Source organism: Ciconia boyciana, chromosome 13 (genome assembly GCF_034638445.1).
Source record: "Ciconia boyciana chromosome 13, ASM3463844v1, whole genome shotgun sequence".
Taxonomy (NCBI): domain Eukaryota; kingdom Metazoa; phylum Chordata; class Aves; order Ciconiiformes; family Ciconiidae; genus Ciconia; species Ciconia boyciana.
The window spans coordinates 1332760-1352747 of NC_132946.1; the positions used below are offsets into that span (position 1 = coordinate 1332760).

The window sequence follows — 19988 nt, forward strand, 5'->3', positions numbered from 1 at the left end:
GCGGGACGGGGGGGGAAAGGGCAGAAACTCTTTCTTGTTCGAAAACTAAAAGAAGCAACAAGAAGATTCTGGTCCTCGGTGTTCCAGCCGGGAGCGGGGCTTGGGCGGGCAGGCGGGTGTCCGAGGCGTCGGTGCGTCGGTGTCCGCTGGCACCGAAGCCTCCGCCTTACCTGTTCGTAGGTGTTGGCAGCCCCGAGACGGGCGAGTTCAGCGGAGCCCGCCTGGGTGCTGTGGGTGCTGTGGGTGGTCTCCCCAGCCAGGGCTCCCCACGCAGCGCTGGGCAGGCGTGAAGGCGTGGGGCGCGAAGGCGTGGGGCGCGGGCGCGAAGGTGTGTGGCACGTTGAGCGCTGTGAGGACAGAGAGCGAAGATCCCCTCGGGGCTGGGGGAACGCTGGGGCCGGGGAGGCAAAGAGGGGGCTCTTTGGGAGTCACCTTGGCCCCCGAGCCCCTGCAGAGCTATTTGCATTGCACGCTTCCTGTCTGGGTTTTTGTGACTTTCGTTTCCTTTGTTACCGTCTTGATATTGAGTTACTTGAGCGGTTTCTCACTCTTTTTCCCATTTAAGAAGCCTTCGGAGAGCGCAACCTCTGCAACCTAATTTTAACAAAAATAACAGCAGTCGTGTAGGTATGACTGTCATCGATGTCCAGATGTCAGAGTCTTGGAAGGTTTTTAACCTGATTCTGTGGAAACAAATCTGTGCGCAGACACCGGTGTGTCTGCCTGCAGCTCTTCTGTGAGCTAAAAATGCAAATGTGACTTCACTGTTTCTAGTAGAATTCTGTATTTTTTCTCCCAGAAACTGCTCTCTGCTTTTAGTGAAAACTTGATCTGAAAGTATGTACTTATACTGAAAGTGTAAACTTTCATATTATCTGAGTTTATACTTTCATGGCCTCTGTTCCAATAACTCACTTAATACAGTGTTTATTTTCTTTGGGGCCTACATACATATAAAACAGGTCAAGCGTGTCAGCTAATAATGGCTAAGTAGTAGATTTTTTTTTTTTTAATAAGGTGTTTGTTTTGCTATAAAAGAGAGCATGACTTCCAAACCAATCTTGGGTCCTTTCATTCTCATTTCATATGAATTAATGGATTATTTTTTTTTTAATTGTCAGAGTGATTATTGACATTCCCTTTTTGCATGTGTTGGGCCCACAGCTGCAAATCCCAAGTGGAATTTCAAGTAATCTGCCTTGTACTGAGTAGGATAAACATCTCGGGCTGCTTTCTACTTCAAGGGGAAAATCAGAAGTAAATCTGGAGAACTGTTTATAGTCATGTGTGGGTTGGGAGGTTCATAATGACCTTTGACTAAATGAAGCTGGGGCTATCGGCCGTTCCATGGCGCAGGTTCTCGGGGTGTGGTTGTCTGTGTGCGCGGTTATTGCTCATACTTCTTCGCCAGGTAGTCCGCTGGTGCCTCAGCAGCCTGCGTCTGGAATAGTGAAGTTTTCTAGTTTCGTTAAAATACAGACAAGTACCTGTAATTGTTTTTCATTAAAAACTATTTAAGATGACACTGAGTCATTTGTTTTTATGAGCTTAATAGTTAGTTTCAATTAAACTCTGTTTCTCTCTTTCCTGTTTTAGTCGGCATTAGGTACAAACACATCCTTATTGGTTCTGTCTTTGCTTATAGAGTGTTTTTTAATAATAAAGTATGTTAAGTTAGTTGTATGGATTCTTTACCCAAGAACATGCAAACGTTTCTTTTAATTGAATAGAGGTGAGAAGACTGAAGAGTGAGGGTAAAGTTTTGACCAGTGCTTGTTGCTTTTTTCACATATAAATTATATCCTCATGTTTGCAAGTGCTTTGAACAGACCAAATTGACCCTTCTAGGGGTTGTTTTGTGTACTCTTGTTAGCACAAGGTGGTACTTATTCTTTTGGCGCTAACCTTAATATTTGTGTCTCTCCAAGAAAGAAAATCTTTAAAGGAAAATGGTTATCTAATTGAAATCATTTTCATCACTGTAAATCTGCATGAATTCTAGTGAGACTCAGGAAGCTCAGTTTGTGGGCGCGATTTGGGGATGGGAGGGAAAGAAACAAAACTTGGGAGGTTTGTGTTGGCTTTTGCAATGTATGATCACCTGTACGTATAGGAGTTATAACAGTGGAAACTCAGTGAAGATATCTTTCCATTTCCCAGAGTGCGGTGTATTCATGTGCACAGCCGAGCACTGTTTTTCCCCAAACCTGTTTTTCTTTAATTTTTTTGGTTCATCGTTGCAAAGCTTTTCTCTGACTTTCGAGGTAGCCCGTTGTCTGTAAAGAGGTTGAAATCGGCCATTCGTATTAGCTGTTCACTGAGATACAAACAGCATTTTAAATAGCAACTGCTTTTGAGGCCCATCAAAGCCCACAGTCTAGTGAAGACTTTCATTTGATAGAGTCAGAGATAATTTCTGGAAATGCTTCTGCATCTGTCCTCCTCCAGTTGAGGAGGCGAGAGGGATGTCTTGGCCCTGCCATGCTGAATCAAGAAATCAAGCGTGATTAGACCAGTCGGTGTACAAAGAAGGAGAAATTGTTCACTCTACCGTTTTAATCATAGTTAGCTTGAAAAACGTTTTGTTTCAAGAGGTATCAAATGTGATATTAAAATTAATTGGTGAATATTTGATGTTACTAGCCTCCTTACATTTCATGTAGTAGCCATGCATTCAGGTAGTCGCCAGGGTCTTATTTCATTTCCCAAAGTAAAATCACTTCGTAGTGAAAGATTTGTGATTGGTTTCACTTGCAAATATCAGCGCTGAGTTTTTCAAATTTCGGGCAGTGCTGCATTCTGTGGTTTTAATAAGTGGTGCATAACTCATGGAAGACGTGGGAGATGCGACAGTCCTCATTCAGTAGGATCCTGCAGGCAATAGTAGCAGAGGCAAGTGTTTCTGGCACTGGGTACCAGAACCAGGAGTGAACCATTTCAATTTTGTAACATTGAAGAAAAAAGGAGAGGAAAATAAACAACAAAGAGGAAAAAAAGATTGCAGTGTGCTTCTTATCTGTCGGTGCTGTTGCAGCTTGCTGCTCTCTGAGATGGGTCCCTATTGAGTTCGTGTAACTCATTTATTAGCCTGTTGTACTTGGACAGAATGAGGAGACAAATCCCATGTCAAAAGGACTCTTCTGGCTGTGTAAATGTCTCGGAGAGGTGCAGTGTTCAGTATTTCAAGACCCCGTACGCCATTGGGAGACCTAGCTGGTCAATAAGCTGCCCCGCAAGAGAAGCGGTATTTGGAGGAGCAGTTTGGGCACTGTGCTGAGGGGTGGCAACCCCATCCCTGCTGCCTCACCTGCGGCACTCGGACATTGTGTGGACTGCCTGCTCCCGTTCGCCTTCTCTGGGACATCTACCCTTCTGGGTAACCTGCAGCTCCGTAGGGTGGTCTTTAACTGGCTGTTGCTTTTCGTGGTGGTCTATTAGGAAGGGGTATTTTCTGCTGCTTTTCTTTTCACTCATTCAGAGCTTTTTTCACCATAAGTGAGGGGTGGGGAGAACAGGCACGTACCATGAGGTCAGCAAACCTTGGATATGCATCAGCACTGTGTCTTTACCATGGTTTTGTTCTCTTTAACGAAGGGACATTTGGCTCTGCAGTAGTTCAGGATTTATCCTGTTCAGCTTGCCGTAGGCAGGAATGATAACTGCCTTTCTTACAGCCAGCTTCCGAAGGTTGGCATCCTTGGCCTTGTACCACGAATGTGTGATTTAGGATCAGAGAAGTAACCTTAGCATGAAAAATAAGAAAAGATGGGCAAGAGCTTCACTGAAGCAGAGGAATGGCATTTATGGGAAGCCTATGAGTCTGCATGGATAGTATTAGATAGAATTATGAAGTACATATAGGAAACTAATTAAAGAGGGGATTAGCTGAGTGGAACAGGATTCCACAATAATTAGTAGATGTGTTAAATACTTTGCAACAATTATCTTGTGGATGTTGTTGGATGCCTTAAGACAAGTATTCAATCTGCCCCTGAGTATTTTTTAATGTATTTGACAGATTTGTTGTAAGTATCGCAGGTCTGCAAGCAAGCATTTCTACTGGGGGGAACAACTCAAGCTCTGGTTAACCCATAAAGTAAAATATCAATTACTTGTCTATATAAACTTGGAGGAAAGGGGGAAATTAAACAGTATATTTTACCTTTCATTGAAAACTGGCACTTCAAGCACTTGTCCCTCTAGTTTTGTTGGCTGCTTCAGAGAGACTGTCCCAGTCTGGGCCAGGTGACTGTGACAACCTCTCGTTGGGAGGTGGCATCAGAACTTTCCCAGGGCAGTCTTAGCTAGAGTAACGACCTGTGAATCTCAGCGTTGGTTCTCACGTCATCGTGAAGGATCTCGCGTCTACTCGGAGATAATTCACAAGAAGCAGGGCTGGGGTGTGCAGGGGAGCGGAGGCGTGGCTTACCAGGAAATCATGAGTTCCACAGGAGCTGAATTAACACATTAGAATAAACTGGCAGCTTGACCGTGACAGGTACACAGCTAATCACACGAAATAACCAGCTCAGATCTGACTTTAGTTTGAGCTACATCCAAACTCCAGCATAAACAACTGGAAACAGCTTGAAACTTTTAGTTAGGCTTGAAAAATTAAGAGGGGGAGGGAGTGGAGAAGAGAAGAATAACCTTCATTCTGAACTTCATGATTTTCAGGTGGCCTGTGATTCCTTAGAGGCTATGTGCTGAGATTGCTTTTAGTGGAATTTATATACTAATTCCTGTAAACCTTCATCTGTGTTGAGGACCAAGGCTCATGCCCACTGAGAACAGTTCTGTTCCGCACACGCATTTCGTGTGTGCTTCGTCTGGGTACAGTGCCTTGTGAAATGGAGGTTGTGGATCAGGCTTTAGTACGTGCTGTCTCACGCATCTGAAGAGGTGGGGTGCTACCTTCCTGGTGTGTTCGTACCTTTCCTTGGGATGCTTCCTAAGCAGATACTCATTCTAGCAGGCCAGCCATGTGGTAGGCTCAGAAATGAAAAGGATTATATTGTGTATGACATCAACATGGTGATTCTTTAGATATCTATGAGTGGTTGTCTTACAGTTTTCATACCCTTTTATAAATTACAAAGGGAGACAGATTTTGATTGGAAGCTTGGGAAGTATTCTGCTTTATAGTCACAGTCATCTCTAATGAAAATAAACGTTTGGAGGTATTGTCATTAAAGGCTTTCAGATGATACACTAATAAGCATTTGAACTATGTAGCTAAGTAATTCATACAAGGAATGAGTCCACAGAGGTGTTTGTATCATGCTGTTTATTTACAGAAAAACAGGTTGGTAATAAATGACACTTGTTAGACTGTCTAACAATTTTACGTGAGTTAGGCTTTCCTGCTTCTGGGGACGCAACTATTAATGTTGTTCCCATCGATTTATTTTTTTAATCTTTTAGGTGCAATCAGCAGAGTACCATACAGATTAAAAGTTATTCTAGCCAACTGGTCTGGAAAGTTTACATCTGGTGAAGTCATCAAAGATCAAGGCTGATAGATAGGTGGATATACTTACTGTCTTTACTAGGAGAGATACTCTACCTGCCCTTAGGCCGTGACAGTAATTTAAACCAGGGACAAGCAGATCTGACTAATTAGAAATCTGGAAGAGACCATGAACCACCTTAGATCTTTTTTTATGCAAGAAGCAAACTTACTATAGCTTCTTTATTAGTTTTCCACTGTTTAAATACAACTTCTTGTATACAAATAGGTTTTTCCAGGCCCTGTACACGTGATGTTACTGTGGCTCAATGGGAGTATTTGAACGTCTCTTTTAACAGCTCATGCCCTGCATAAAAGTTACTATGCTAAACCCTATTTAATATTTCTTCAAGCCACTTGGCAATCTGTAAGTCATAAGTCGGAATTGGTGTTATTGTAACCTAATTAATACATTAAAGCAGGTTATGTTAAAATGTCTATTATTGAATGATTGTGTACAGTAAGAAGCTACCTACATTCAGCCAATACAGCATTAACCCTACAATGCCATTTAATGTCAAAGAAATACTTCTTTAATGTTTTTCTAATTCTTGTGTGGAAAAAAAAAAATTGGGTATGACCCCAGTATTTGAAAATTTCTGGCTCACCCAAACATCCTTTGACAAAACATGAAATTTGATAAGCTTTATTTACTTGGAGCACTTGTTGTCATTGGTAAAGATATTTGAAAAAGTGCTAAACAACATTGAAATATGTTCATGTGCTACGGGCAGGGAGAAATCTGCTTTGTGCTTGGTCTTTTACGTTGGCATTTGTCTACATCTGACTACTCATGAAAAGAAAAATCTCATTTCAGTGTTTATAATAGTTATCTTAAACATTTCCTGTTTATCTCCAAATGAAGTTCGAGGTCTCTTTAATTAGAAAATTAGATCTTTCTGGATGGAAGATGAAGTCAGTGACAGGTTTAAAGAGTCTGAGTAGATTGAAGTAGGGAAGATCTGTTTTCTGAACACGTGCAGATTTTGGGACTTCATGTAACTAACTGTCAAGGACCGACTGAAATGAAATGCGTGTGCATGCTAAAGCACTCGTATACTAATAGCAAGGGGAATGCGTTATCTAAACACTGGCATGTTAGCAGTCTGGCTGTTGAACAGGCAGAGCAAGGAGGCAGTAAGCTTTATATTGACTGAAACACTGGAGTTGGCATATACAGCTGCATAGACTGTTCGTTACCTCTTAGCCACTTCGAGGCTGCTGAACGGGCTGTGCAGAAGGGCAGAACTTTGCGGAATGGTGTTTCCAGCTGAGACGTAAGCAAGAAAAGAACTAACAGTTACCCCTTTAACACTGCCTCTCAGCCTCGGCAGTATCAACAAACTGTCTTGGTATCTGCATATTTATCTATTTCCTGCACCCTTTGGGGAAAACTGACACAATGTAATGCGTTGTGCAGCTCAGGAATCAGATTTTTCTAACAGTACGAACTTCCAATTATAGAAAAACATGCAGCTATTATGTTTTCAGTTTGGGGCTGCTTCTTGTGGTAAGACTTGGCACTCATCAGCGTTATTTGCGACTGCCATTAACGCAGCAACAAATGGAATAGCTTGTGGATATACATTGTGTCCCAGCTGTGGTCTAGATTAAATTTTGTAAGCATGTCTGCTAATCGCTTTGATCCATGTACCCTTCAAAGTGGATTGCTAAAGCCAAAGGAAAAATTACCTGAATTTACCTAAGTTGAGGACTTTAGTGACTTTCTTCAGTTGTTCTGTCTCGGTGGACAGCTTGCGAGCTGGTGAGGGCTGTAAGGCTGAACGCCTGCTGCTGCCGGTGAGAAGGGGTGTTGCTGTACTGGAACCTCTGGTAAGAAGAGAGGGTTTGTCTGTGGACAGATGGTCGGAGAACAAAGGAGTGTATTCCGGCCTGCTTTTAGGTGTTCCCTCTAAGTTTTGAAAAGGCAGTTCGTTTATCATATCTCTTAATTCCTCAGGGACCGAGATGATCTCATGTTGGTTTACAGTCTAGGTCGTTAAGAATCCTTAAGATTAGGAACTGTTAAGAAATTAAGTTGTGTTTTTAAGAAACGCGTTTCTCTGCAGCAGTTGTTCACTGCGTGTTGTGCCGCGCTCTTATTGCAGTGTGGTGTTTTCCAGAGAACCGCCGTATTAAACTTTCTAGATACAAGTGCAACGTGAAGTAGTGCTCTTACAAGGGCAGCAACAGGTTTTTAAATCAATGAGTAAGTATTTGCTCAGCCCTCGGTTTAGAAAGCCTCATCACTTATGATCCGATTCCAGACCACATGAAAACCTAGGGATGCCTTGACTGGGCTGCGTCTGCCTTGCCCAGCGTCCAGGGGCCAGAGGCAGATGACGCGGGAAGGGTGCGAGGCTGAGAGATCCCGTGGTATTTCCCACGTGTGTTCTCACAGCCGCCAGCTGTATCTGTCTCAGGAGCTTCCTGAGCTCCTGTGGCTTCTGTGTGGCTGCTGTCTGATGGCACCAGGTTCTGGTGGTCCCTGCGCCAACTGTGCCATCGCTGCTAACGCAGAGCTCCGCCTTACCAACCGGCTGAAGAATGTGTTAAAGCTCTAGTCTGCTCCCCTGCTTCTCTGAAAGTCCACATTTCGATAGCTTCAACTATTTGTTTTCACAAGTGAAATTGTGTAGCAGAGAAGCATGTTTCTCTGTGCCTGCAGTGTGTAAGAATGAGCTCCTAGGTGCCTTACCTTATTTTCCTGAGCAGTGAGTGCTTCCAGGGCAGGTGAAGCTTCAGTTATTTTGCTTCCCCTTAATAGATGCAGAAAATGCTTTTCAAACTTACACAAAAATTTCTGGTATCAGGTGGTGAAGAATGACTTGTTTTAGTTGTGCTATATTTTGTTGACTTGAAGATACCTTAGTAATGTGTCATGCTTTCTAGTAGAGAACTAGCTAAAGCCTGTTGGTTAGAAGAAAAAAGGTACTCTATAACTTTGTGGCAGACTTGTGTGTCAACTGCTGAGTGGGCAGTGTGTAAAACACTTGAGATTTTTGTTGCAGAAAAAGAAATTTAAAGACTCCAAACTCAGGGATTTGGGAAATATTAATTGCCCTCTTGCATGCATGTCCTCATCTCCTTTGGCTCTGTTCATTGTGCTGCTGCTTGATGGAACAGATCAGAGGGCTGATAAAATATTAACAATAGACAGACATACACTGTGGGATCTGTTGTAGCTGCATCATCTTGGGCTTCCTGTTTTGCTGGCGGGTCAACCTTGCACAGCAAGGGTGAAGGGAGCATCTGCCTCAGGAAAGCACAGTCTTATGTTGCCTTAAAATGATGAATAACGTGCCATTTTCCTGTGCAGAGATTTCTCAGGTGGTTTCACAGGGTTTTGAAGGGTCTAGGGCAGCAATAATCATAGAATCATTAAGGTTGGAAAAGACCTCTAAGATCATCTAGTCCAACTGTCAACCCCACACCTCCATGCCTACGAAACCATGTCCCAAAGTGCCACATCTACACAGTTTTTGAACTCCTCCAGGGATGGTGACTCCACCACCTCTCTGGGCAGCCTGTTCCAATGCTGGACCACCCTTTCAGTAAAGGAATTTTTCCGAATATCCAATCTAAACCTCCCCTGGCGCCACTTGAGGCCATTTCCTCTCCTCCTATCGCTTGTTACCTGGGAGAAGAGACCGACCCCACCTCTCTACACCCTCCAGTCAGGGAGTTGTAGAGAGCAATAAGGTCTCCCCTCAGCATGGTGGTGCCAAATGATTGTGCCAAACCTGGCACGCTGTGCTTGTGTCACAGCACATAACCACGGCCTCAGTCACCATCCCCAGCCCGACCCGTGCGGCTGCTGGGTGAAGCACCGCAGGGCAGCGCGGGAGGCTAAAAGAGCAGGGAAGGATATATTGTCCAGGGGTGTTAGGCGCATCCAAGGTGGAGGTTTTGGTATCTGACATAACAGCAGAGCGGTGAAGGTAAAAATATACTTGAATCTGCTCTAGTGACAGCTGTTCAGCCAAACTGTCGGCCATGCACCTGCGCTCTGGAGGGGGAGTCCAACTCTTCTGATATTTATTCATATAAACAAAATAATCTTGGTATTACCATCTTTGTGGATGAAGCTGTGATTCCTTGATTCTAGCTTGATCCAATGGTGGTTGTTTAGAGCAGATAATTTTAATACCAGGTCACAGAGTCAAAATCCTAAAATAGTAATGATTTAATCTGCTAAAATAGCTAGAAGTGATCTAACAAGCTGTTTCAACCTGATGCTGTAATGCGATACCCTTGGGATTTATGAAAGCAAATGTATTTCTTAGGTACTTACGTGGTATTTTTAGGTTTGTTAATGGTAATGGATCAGATACTGTGATAATGTGACCAGAACTGCTCTTCAGAGGTCATTGTATTTGCAAATGATGAAATGCCAAATACATATTTTTTTTTAGGCTGTGGTTAAATAAGTGTCTTAGTGTGTTAGAAATGTTTTGTAATATTACACACAGTTTCCAGAAAGAACGGTTTCATAACTTGTTAAAAGGTGTAGCTCAATTTTTTTGGTGCTTTAGGAGAACCTCCAGCCCCCTGTGTTGGGTCTTACGTAAGGCAGCAATTAGCTGTCCCGTGTGCCATGGCACAGCTCTGATCTGAAACCTATGGGAGCTTAATAATGCAAATTTTTAAACTGGGTAAGGTATGGCTGTTCTCCGGTAATTCAGAACCAAGTAGCTTCACAGCAGTTGGTGGTGACGTATCAAATGATTTTAAGATCACTGGGCTTGATTTACCTCATTTTTTCAGGGCTGTTTGATTGTTGTAGGTACCAGTCTTGAAAGCAAGGCTAAATTTGATCCTCACCGACGCTGCCATGCTTAAAGCAGCACTTGATGTCTAGACAAGAAAAAATAGGGAACTTTCGAGTATCCCTCTTATCTGCAACTTTGCTTTGTTGACTGAATTAGAACATTTTGGTTAAAACTTATTCCTTAGGGACCAAATAGCCTTAAAAGCTTTGAGTTTGTAATTGCTATTCCAGCGCTGATAAAAGCATGTCAGAACAGTCGTGCATTTTATGCTTGGACGATCCTGCTGTCTCAACAGGAAAGGAGCTTTCATAAATACACGCCAGCTGCGTGAGGTTGCAAGTTCTTCTCTGAAGTGAGTTGGAGCCATTTTTTTTCCTCGACACAGGTTGTTTTCTTGTGAAGTGAGTTGCATTGCAAAAGAACAGGAACATCCTGGAGTGACTGCAGCAGAGTGAATCAAAGAGCCAGGGGATATGCAAAATGCCCTAATCAGTTTTAGGTGAGAAGGATCAATAAAGGAAGGAGGTTTTTCCTTCTGCCTTACAAGTTGTCCTGTGCCAGAAATTGCTGGACTGAGATTTTTGTATAAATATATTTGTTGGCTCTATTGCATATTTCTCAAGATCCCAATGACACTTCCAGAGTGAAAATTAATAAAAGGAAAACTGGTAACTTGTACAGCTGAGCGTTGCACAGAAAAGATAGGTCATTGCTGAGAGCTGTTAATGCTGTTGGACATGCACACACGTCCTTGGTGACAGAGGTAAGGCTACAAAAAACTACTTTAGCCAGTGACAGGAAAATTAACTTGTAAGGTTGGCCCTTTTTGAGAAGATAAATTGCCTTGCATGCAGATTGGAAGGTTATGGCTGTGATATGGCTTTGAAAAGTACATCAGTTTATTCAAGTGCCAACTTTTTTTGGCGTCTATGAACTAATTGTTCAGGCAATCGATAGGAAATGTTAATCCACCTGATTAAAAGTTCTGTTTTCTGTAGAAAATGAAGGGAAGGTAGAAAGCTAACATTTTCATACAGAAAAATAAATGTGAGAGCTAAACTGTTGCAGTTTCTATTTCAGTCAAATGTTTGACTGGTTGGTCTTGCTGTAAGCCGATTTAATACGCAGATTAAGTGTTCTGATCTGATTTTTTTTTTTGTAGGAATGGAACAGTAGGATAAAGTAATCCTGGTTTTGTAACAGCAGGTCCAAGTGTGTGTTGAAGTGCAGTACAGGTTAATAAACCTTGATTACACTATTAGTCTGAGGCTCATATTTCCTTCTCAGAAATCCAGTGATAGAGTTAACTTTCAGTTTCATGCTAGAACAGCAAAAAGCTTCGTGCGCAACCCCTGGCAGGGCGGCAATGGCATAGTTCTGCATGCTACACACGTTAATGTGGTCTTGTATATGCTGTATCTAAGCAACATAAAAACAGATGTCTATATCCAGTGCCGTAAGACCCAGCGGCGGGATGAGTCGTCCCGGTTGCAGGCTGATTGTCAGGCTCGGCTCAGAAACTTGCTTCCCTGTTGGTGAAACTTAATAAAGGGTTCAGCCATTAATTGTTCATCATGGCTACTGGTCAGAAAATCAGTGCAAAGGCTTCGTTGTGAAATAATAGGCATGAAGAATAATCCCTATTTTGTCACTAGCCTATTAGTCAATTTTATATAACATCAGGTCCCTGATTTTTTTACTATTATTTCAAAGCTTCCAACTCCTTTTTGCTTTCTTAGTTTCTATTCCTCCTTCGTTGTTCTGCCTTTTCTGTGTTTCCTTGTTTTGCTTTTTGTGTTGATTCAGTTTGGTTCCTTTTCAAAGTCTTTCTCTTGCCAGTTCTGTGAATCCCCGAACTTAAAATAGACCTGTCTGGACAGTATTAAATTAGGAACAGCGTTACCTTTGGTGAAATGTTCATTTTTGGATTGGAGTTTTTTGACACTCGTGCAAGGTAACATGTAGCTGAAATGTCCTGCCAAAGTGCAAAAAAGCAAACAAATATGCAGAAGACACCCAGGATTTTGTTTTAGCAGTTCAGTGTATTTTGCTCATTCCTGTACTGCATATTTTTCCTATTCAAACATGTCTGTGCTGTAAAAGGTTTGCCTTTGCAAAAGGTAGTACTGCTGCTTAGAGTCTTTTCCAGTGATTGGCAATGCAGGACTTCTGGTAAAAGAAATCATAAAATGTAAAAATGTCTTGAGTTAGTGAGCAGTCCACCTGTTTTGTGGCTAGAATGGAAAGTAGTGTCTTGTTTGAAAGTTCAGGGTGTGTGTGAGATTTTTTGGTGGTTTTTTTTTTTTTTTCCTTCTTTCCTTAAATGTGAAGGAGTTCTCCTGTCAGCAGGTGGTTTGGCAAGGGGACTGGTCCTTGCCTAAAACTCAGATCTGCCAAACCCATGTGTAGGAAATTCATGAGCCATTCTCTTATCCAGAAACACCAGCTGCTGCCTTAACTCTGTGGTCAAGAGGTACGACTGCACCATGCTTCGCAGCAGTGCCCTCTCTGCCAAGCGCTGATTCCCTGGCTGCCCTTCTGTTTATTCCCACCTCTTCTTTCTGCTTGCACGTGTGATCTTGGCGGTGAAGTTAACCTGACTGAAAAATGGGTTTTCTTCCAACCAGGTTACTTTTCAGCCAGGTCAGTCCTTTGAGCTGGTGACTGGTGGAAAAGCTTGTGCTGGGCGAAGGGAGATGCGAGCAGCCAAGGACGGTAGGAGGGAGGACATGACAACTTTTTTCAGCAGCTCTGCCAGCTGATGTCACCTCGGTGTTAATGAAATGTTGGCCCCAGGGTGCAGTTTCATGATCAGCTTAAACTGATCTTAAGTAGCTGCTGTTGCTAAAAGGGACAGATTTCCCCTCTCCCTGCCCAGCCTGCACTGGTGCCAGCTCCCCTGCCTGGGGACCGGGAGTGGGGCAGCCATGGGGTGGCCCGGGCAGGGACCGAGACCACTGGAAACCAGTAATTTCTTTTATTGGATGTAATTCCAGTCTGAGCTGCCTGTGACTGCTGCTGACGCAGGGGAGGGATGCAAGGACCAGGGATGTGTACCTGAAGTTCGGGGAAGGGGGACTGCTTCAGGCAGGGCTCTTGGAGGGAGAAGGGTTTGTAGGGAAGCGTGTGAGGGAGGAATCCAGTGTTTGCTCCTTGTCGTGGGCTTGATTTGATGGTGACTCCAGCTGGCACAAATTCAGGCTGCTGTGGAGGGACAAGGTGAGCAGCTCTGGAGAGCCGGCCGGGGAAGGGAGGTGGCTGCAGGCTGATTTATTGCTGCGGTTTGGCCAGGTTAATTTTCAGCTAGACCTAGTTCTCTGGTGTGGCTCTGGCTGTGAGCGCTGCTAGAGCACAAAGGGGCAGTTCCCATTTTGGCAGCAGCAACGTTTATGTTGGCATACAGGGAGTGTAAAATTGCACCTTAGATTAGGGAATAACAAATTCAATAATGAATTAGGTTGCTTTCTGCTCTGCTGTCTCTTCTATCAAAATTGTGCACAGCTAACTGTAGATAAAATTATTCTACATAAGTAGAAGAAAAGGTTGTTGCTTGGAGGAAGGAAGGCCTTGTGTGAAAATAAACTTTTAAATGTAAATAAATACTGGGCAGTTAAATATTAAAACCAGTTCTTTACCAAGATATTGTGTAAGGGTGTTTGTATACATTTTTCAATAAATTATATTAACTGGCATGTTTGGAAAGTTCAAGTTCCATAGTAATGTTAAGTAGAGTGCACTTAGTATGAGAAATGTGTCTTGTAGTACTTAAAGGGGAAAAAGCAAGGCATAGAAAACCCATTATGATTTGATAAGTTTAGAAAGTTTCTTGTGTAGCTTAGCTTTGTCTCAGATTCCTTGCTTTTTTTAATCACTAATTTGTGACAGCTTGACATAGGAGTTCTTACTTGGGGAAAAAACCCTATGACCGCTGCTAGATTTCATCCTGACTGCATTTAAGCGTATAGAATTTTAATCCCCTACAGCAGCACTTTGCATTTCCTTCTGAAGGTATTAATACTTTCACAAGTCAAATGCACTTTTTTAAAAGAAGCCACATTATTTTGTTATATTGGCCTAACATACACTGTGAGTGGAGGTTTGGTTTTTTTGAAAGTCAAAAAGAATACAGGGAGAGCTTTACTAGCTAGAACTTTGTGGTATGGAATAGCAGGTTAGCAATAAGCATTTGATTTGCTGGCACAGTAGTCAACTGGAGGCACTTAGCTTTTAAACTTCTGGATACAAATAAAAATTTACAGTTATCAGACTCATCAAAGACTGCTCACTGAAACATGCTTCCTCCATCAAACAAAATTGCTTTAAATCTGTTTCTGCATTTAAAACCGCAATTGTATTTTTGCCGTCTAGAAAGTTCAGCTCACATTCATCTCTAATTTGTAGCGCATGTGGCTCAAAATTATCTACCTGGATTTGTTACATAGACTTAACTGTTTGAACAGGTTTTTTTTCTCAGACTGCACCATACTCGGCTTAATTCTCAATATCTACTATCAAAACCATGTATATTTTACAAGGAGGGGGTTGGAGTTCTGAAGGGTAGTGCAGGGCCTCGCTGCAGTGCCTGTACCTCCGAGAGTGGCCCTAAAATAGGATTTGGCTTGAGCTGCGGTTGTTCTAAATAGCTAAATTTACTGCCTCGCTTGGGAGAGGAGCCTTGGATCCATTTCACTTACGAAGGAATTTCAGATCCCCTAATGCGAACAGTCTGTCATGGGTTTCCCTGCAGCTGCAGAGGAGCAGTCTGCTTTCTTTCTAAGACGATTATCTTTCTAAAGCCTGGTCTGCCTTTAATTAGAGCAGGCAGGCTTCACTCTTCAACATTGGGTGGCTGAGATTATAGAAAGATCAAAGTTAGCTTTTAGATGGAGTGACCAAGGGAAGTTTGATGGAGAAAGGAAGACAAAGGAGCAGAAATCTTCATTTATTGAGGCCTGAATTGTAGTTTTGCAGCTCCCGGGGTTCTTAAGATAAAGATCTTGATTAATGAAATATTTTGGTGCCTTGGAGGTGACGCACTATTTTTTTTTTAAAGCACTTCCTGCATGGGTTAAAATTGGTGACCTGAGCATCACTTTAGTATGAAAACTGGCTCTGCACTGAGGACCTTCCCCAGGACGTGGACTGGTGGGTTATCTCCGCCAAAACAGCAGCCTTGGGTCTCATTGCTGCTGCTGCCGCTAAAGCATCACTGGTCACCAGATTTACGATGAAAGCAATTTTAATACTTGTACAGAAGTTTATATTGTTAATTTGGGTGAAAAACAGGGATGGTAGGCAAACTTGAAGTCTAACTGGTGACTGGTTGTGAGTGGTGTTCCCTAAATACTAAGTAAATACTGAAAATGGTGACTATTACCTGACAGTCATTCTGAAGTTATTTTAAAATAACTCACAGAATATTGATATTTCCCTTGGGTCCTGCTAGTTTCTTTTGAAAAAACCCATCAGCACCAAGGATTTCAATTAATTACCTTACTTTCAGTATGAAGGCTGGGTTTTTTTATGGTGGGGAGTCAAAACGGGATTAATCTGGGGCTTGTGTGACACAACGAACTTGGTTTCTGTGGCGCGAAGCGTACTTGGCCAAACAAGTTTCTGCTCTGGCTTGTCTTCAAAATGCTGTGCAGGTGAAACCGAACTCCCACAGTATATCCGCAAAGCTGAGTATTGCCACAGGCTGCCAAAGGAAGCAAAATAAATCCTTCGTAATAAAGTGGTTTTGAAAAGTGACCTTTACTGTATGCGTTTACGAAGGCCACAATGGTAGGATTTTTGCTTTCCAGTCGCACAGAAAGATCCTTTACTGTGTTAAAGATCTCAGCTTCTGAAAAGCATATAGACATGCAGAATCTGGGTAGAATATGGGGAGTGAGAAATGTGCATGTTACAACCTGATGTAAATTCTAGTTCAGGTAAGGAGCCTTTGGGTGAGCCTGGCTGCCCGGGAGGGGAAAGGGGCAGGGAAAACCTTGTTGTGTTCTTCTGCACTGGAAAACAAGAGCTTCCCTGCATCACCTTAACTTCTTGAAGCCAAAACCAAGTAAAAATTAAGGAAGGTACTGCCATAAACAGTGATGTATTTCACGTTTGGTTACTGACTGCAGCAGTCGCTCTAAGTGTACAGTAAATGGCACTCGGGAGTCACTTCTCCTGCGTCCTTAGTGAAGAGGCATCATTGAGTTTGTCTCTGGTCTTGTACAGCTCTTTCAGCTCTTTCCCCTGATTGAAATTTTCATTTAGTTTTAAAATTATTTGATGTGTTTAATAATTAGGTTCCATGAACTTAGGTTATAAAATATAGGGTTCACCCAGTTTAAAAGGGAAGCCTGTTGCTGGAATTCAGCAGAGTGTTGAGTGGTTAAAAGTCAGCTGGTGTGATCCTTTAAGTTATGTTTTCTATGAAGTCTGACTTAGCGAATGTTAAAAAAGCAAACCTTTTAGAAGGGAAATTGTCATCTAATTCTGGATTCCTTGTTTTGGAACAGAGCTGCTGATTCTTTCGTTTTTCCTGGCAGCAAATCCTGCCTATTGTATGTGGAAAGCAGGCAGGATGTGCTGCCAGCCCGGCGAAGGTGCTCTGAAGTGTTAACTCGCCAGCAAAGCTGATCTGGTTACTCTTGGTAGCAAACAAATGCTTTGCTTAAGGAAAATCAAACAGCAGGGAAGGCTAGCTTTAATTTTGTCTCATGTTTCGGGTGGATGTCTCCTCGCTTCCGCTGAAATCTCTTCAGAGTTCAGGAACGTGGACTTGTCGCTTCGTCATGAAGCGAACTGCCCACCCGTGGCATCACCTACCGCCAGCTCCACCTCCCATCCGCAGTGTGTGAGTCAAGGTTTCTGTTTCCACTTTGACATTTGAACTGAGTCACTTGTTCTGTTGTGAATGTCCAAGTTTTTATGGCTCTTCATGTCAGGTTTGCTCTTGTTCCTTCCTTGTTAGCCTTTCAGGAGTGTAAATTTCCACTGGTTATGTAGCTTTGACCTGCTTTGGAGATGACCCCTGGGTCAGGATTGATGGGGTGGTGGACAGCACCCTGCTGTGAAGCCAGCGAGATCTCCGGTATTGTTTAGATGAAGCTTTATTTTTTTTTAAATATCCACTGTTGGTTTAATAGAGCCTCTTCATTTTAGACACGGAAATGTAAATTTTTTCCCTGTGGAAGATAAACACTTTTATCTCAGGAATTCTCATCTGCTTTTCCAGATGTACAGAGAAGACTTCTGGTCTGGAAGCATGGAGGAGCTGTAAAATGAAAAAGTGAGGGGACCAGGTTTAAACCTGTGGGGTGAGAGCTGTTCTGCCACCCTGCTCCCAGCTGAGCCAGGCAGCAAGCTGCAGCCAAGCCCTGCGCGCTGAGCTGTGCTTCAGGCTGGGCTGTGCTGAAGGGCCTTGCCGGAAAGAAGGAAAGAAATAAAATGAGTGATACGGTAAAACACTTAAAGAGCGGAGGCCAACTGGGGGCACATGCAGTACATTTTTAAAATGTCACAGCAAGCTAAGGTATGGTTATTAACGTGTCTAGAATAAAAAATACAGTCTTTCCACTCTCAAACCTCTTGTTTTTTTGCTTGGAGTGAGTCAAGGCAATTACTTCAGGCTGTGCCATCCCCAAATAGAAAATGGCACCAGCACTTATGTGGCATGGCATATTTCATGTTAAGTACATTATTTTCTGTCTTAAAAAGAACAGAAAAATTGTCTGAAGAATCAATTTGGCAACAAAAATTTTGTTGAAAATTACTGTTTCTCAGTGTTATGGTATCAGTGAAAAGCTAGCTCTGGCCAGGTTTCTTGGCTGTCTTTAAAGAATCTGACATTCACCAGCTGAGCTGTACTCAGAGCCTAACCTGCTTTTTGCTACCTGTCCCCACCCCAGAGCTGTGTCAGCAAGGTTATTTGTCTGAAGGGTGAATTTGGGGAGCGGATTTCCCTGAAAAGTAACTTTGTCAGATTACTTTCAGTCAGCTTGGCTGCCTGAGCCTGGCTTACACCCCGGCTGAACCAAGTGTTGTTCCAGTGCAGGAGAGGGACGGTGAAGAAATGAAGAGCTGCTTTTGCAGCTGCTGCCACCGACAGCAGCTCATGGAGCTCTGCGCACCGGGCAGCATGTGCTCACTCCGTGTGAAGAGCAGTTTGAAAGTACTGGTTTTTATGGAATTCAGTAGCTTGATCCTCCTTATTCGTTAAGGGGGTGACTATAGCTGTAACAAAGGATTGCTCCGTTTTGTTTTTAAAATCGGTCTTTTCAAATGCACTGCGGAATTTTAATTGAAAAACTTTGTACCAGTTGATTCATGTAAAGGTTCTGGCGTAACAGGTATCCTGCCTAGTGTTGTAGCAGAAAAACTTCACCTTCAGTTCTCAGAAACCTTCCTTTCCCAGGGGACCAGCTCCGTTCCTGCTTCCAGTGGACTGCTGCCAGCCTAGCAGCTATTTTATATTGGGGCAGCTGAACAGCCTGTGCCGCTGCTGCGGCGGGGTGTGATGCCAAGCCCCGCGCTCAGAGTCCAGCGTCCCCCGTCTGCTGCTCCTGCCGTGCTCCTTCCCGTCTCAGCGAACGCCACCTCTGTTGCCGGAGGTGTCAGGAGGCTCCGGGCTGGGCAGGTCCCCATTTCCCAGCTGCGTGCCGGTGGATCCTGCTGTCCGGAAGCACGGGGATGGCTCCTGCACAAACGTTCCGGTGACAAACCTGCGTGTTTGGGGCCTCCCGGCATGCGGGAGGGGCTCGGACGGCAGGGCGTGCTTTCCCCATTAGTAATGGCTTGGAGGGACCTCGTTTTGCAACTGAGAGTTAACTGTTTGGACTGTACTGAGTTTAGCTGCTGGGAATGTAAACAGCCATAGCTGCTGTAGTCTGGGCTTCATAATCTCGGTTTGGGATGGGCTGTGTTCATGATATCTCTCGTGGGGGAAGCTTACAGTGGAGGGCCTCCAGGCTGGAGGCCAGCTACCAGCACTGCTGGGCTTGATAAAGCCCTTGGGAACACTCTGCAACTGAATCTTCCAATTCTTAATCGGTTGTTGATTCCAGAAGGATTTCTTCATCGCTTTGTGCTACCGACTAGCTGAGATACAAATAAGACCTAACAGGGGATGAGGACAGAACTTTAAGTAGCAGTGAAAAAGAAATCCTGTTATTTTCTGTAAGTTTTCAAATTCTTTAATTAATCAGCAGGAATTAGTGTCCCAGGAAGCTGCAGTTAAATGTAAACTTTAAACTTGCAGTACCTGCTATTCAGAGGGGGACTGAGGTACCTGCGATGGCTTGTTGCTTTTTCCCTGCTCAGTGAGGAGGTAGGCTGCGCTGCTGTCGCAAGGTTGCGTTTTCTGCTTCGTGGTTGTGGTCACTGAAAAACAATATTATTTAGTGGCTCTTTCTTGGCTTCCTTATTAAAGGTGGAATGTGGGCCTGCAGGAAGGGTGAGGTCTTCCCTCTTGCATTTCCGAACCTGACATCATCATCAGTGGCTTTTCTAAATCGGCGCTGGCCGGGGGACGCTGTCCTGCTGCCACCGATGACTGGGGAGAACATCCCTGACTGCACAGGAGGAGATCTGGATTTTCAAGTTGTGACTTTAAACCCTTGATAAACCAGTTAGGTGTACAAAGAACATTTGAGATAAATATATGAAAATTATTTTGCACTTCATATAATGATATATAGTCTGCGGGTAACCATATTTTA

The 19988-nt window shown here is 43.4% G+C and overlaps 1 protein-coding gene across 4 annotated transcripts in view; it reads left to right on the forward strand.

Annotated features, from left to right (window-relative positions):
• ARHGAP17 (Rho GTPase activating protein 17) overlaps positions 1-19988 on the forward strand; it is a 49168-nt gene that overhangs the window by 399 nt on the left and 28781 nt on the right. The gene's annotated exons all lie outside the window — the stretch shown is intronic.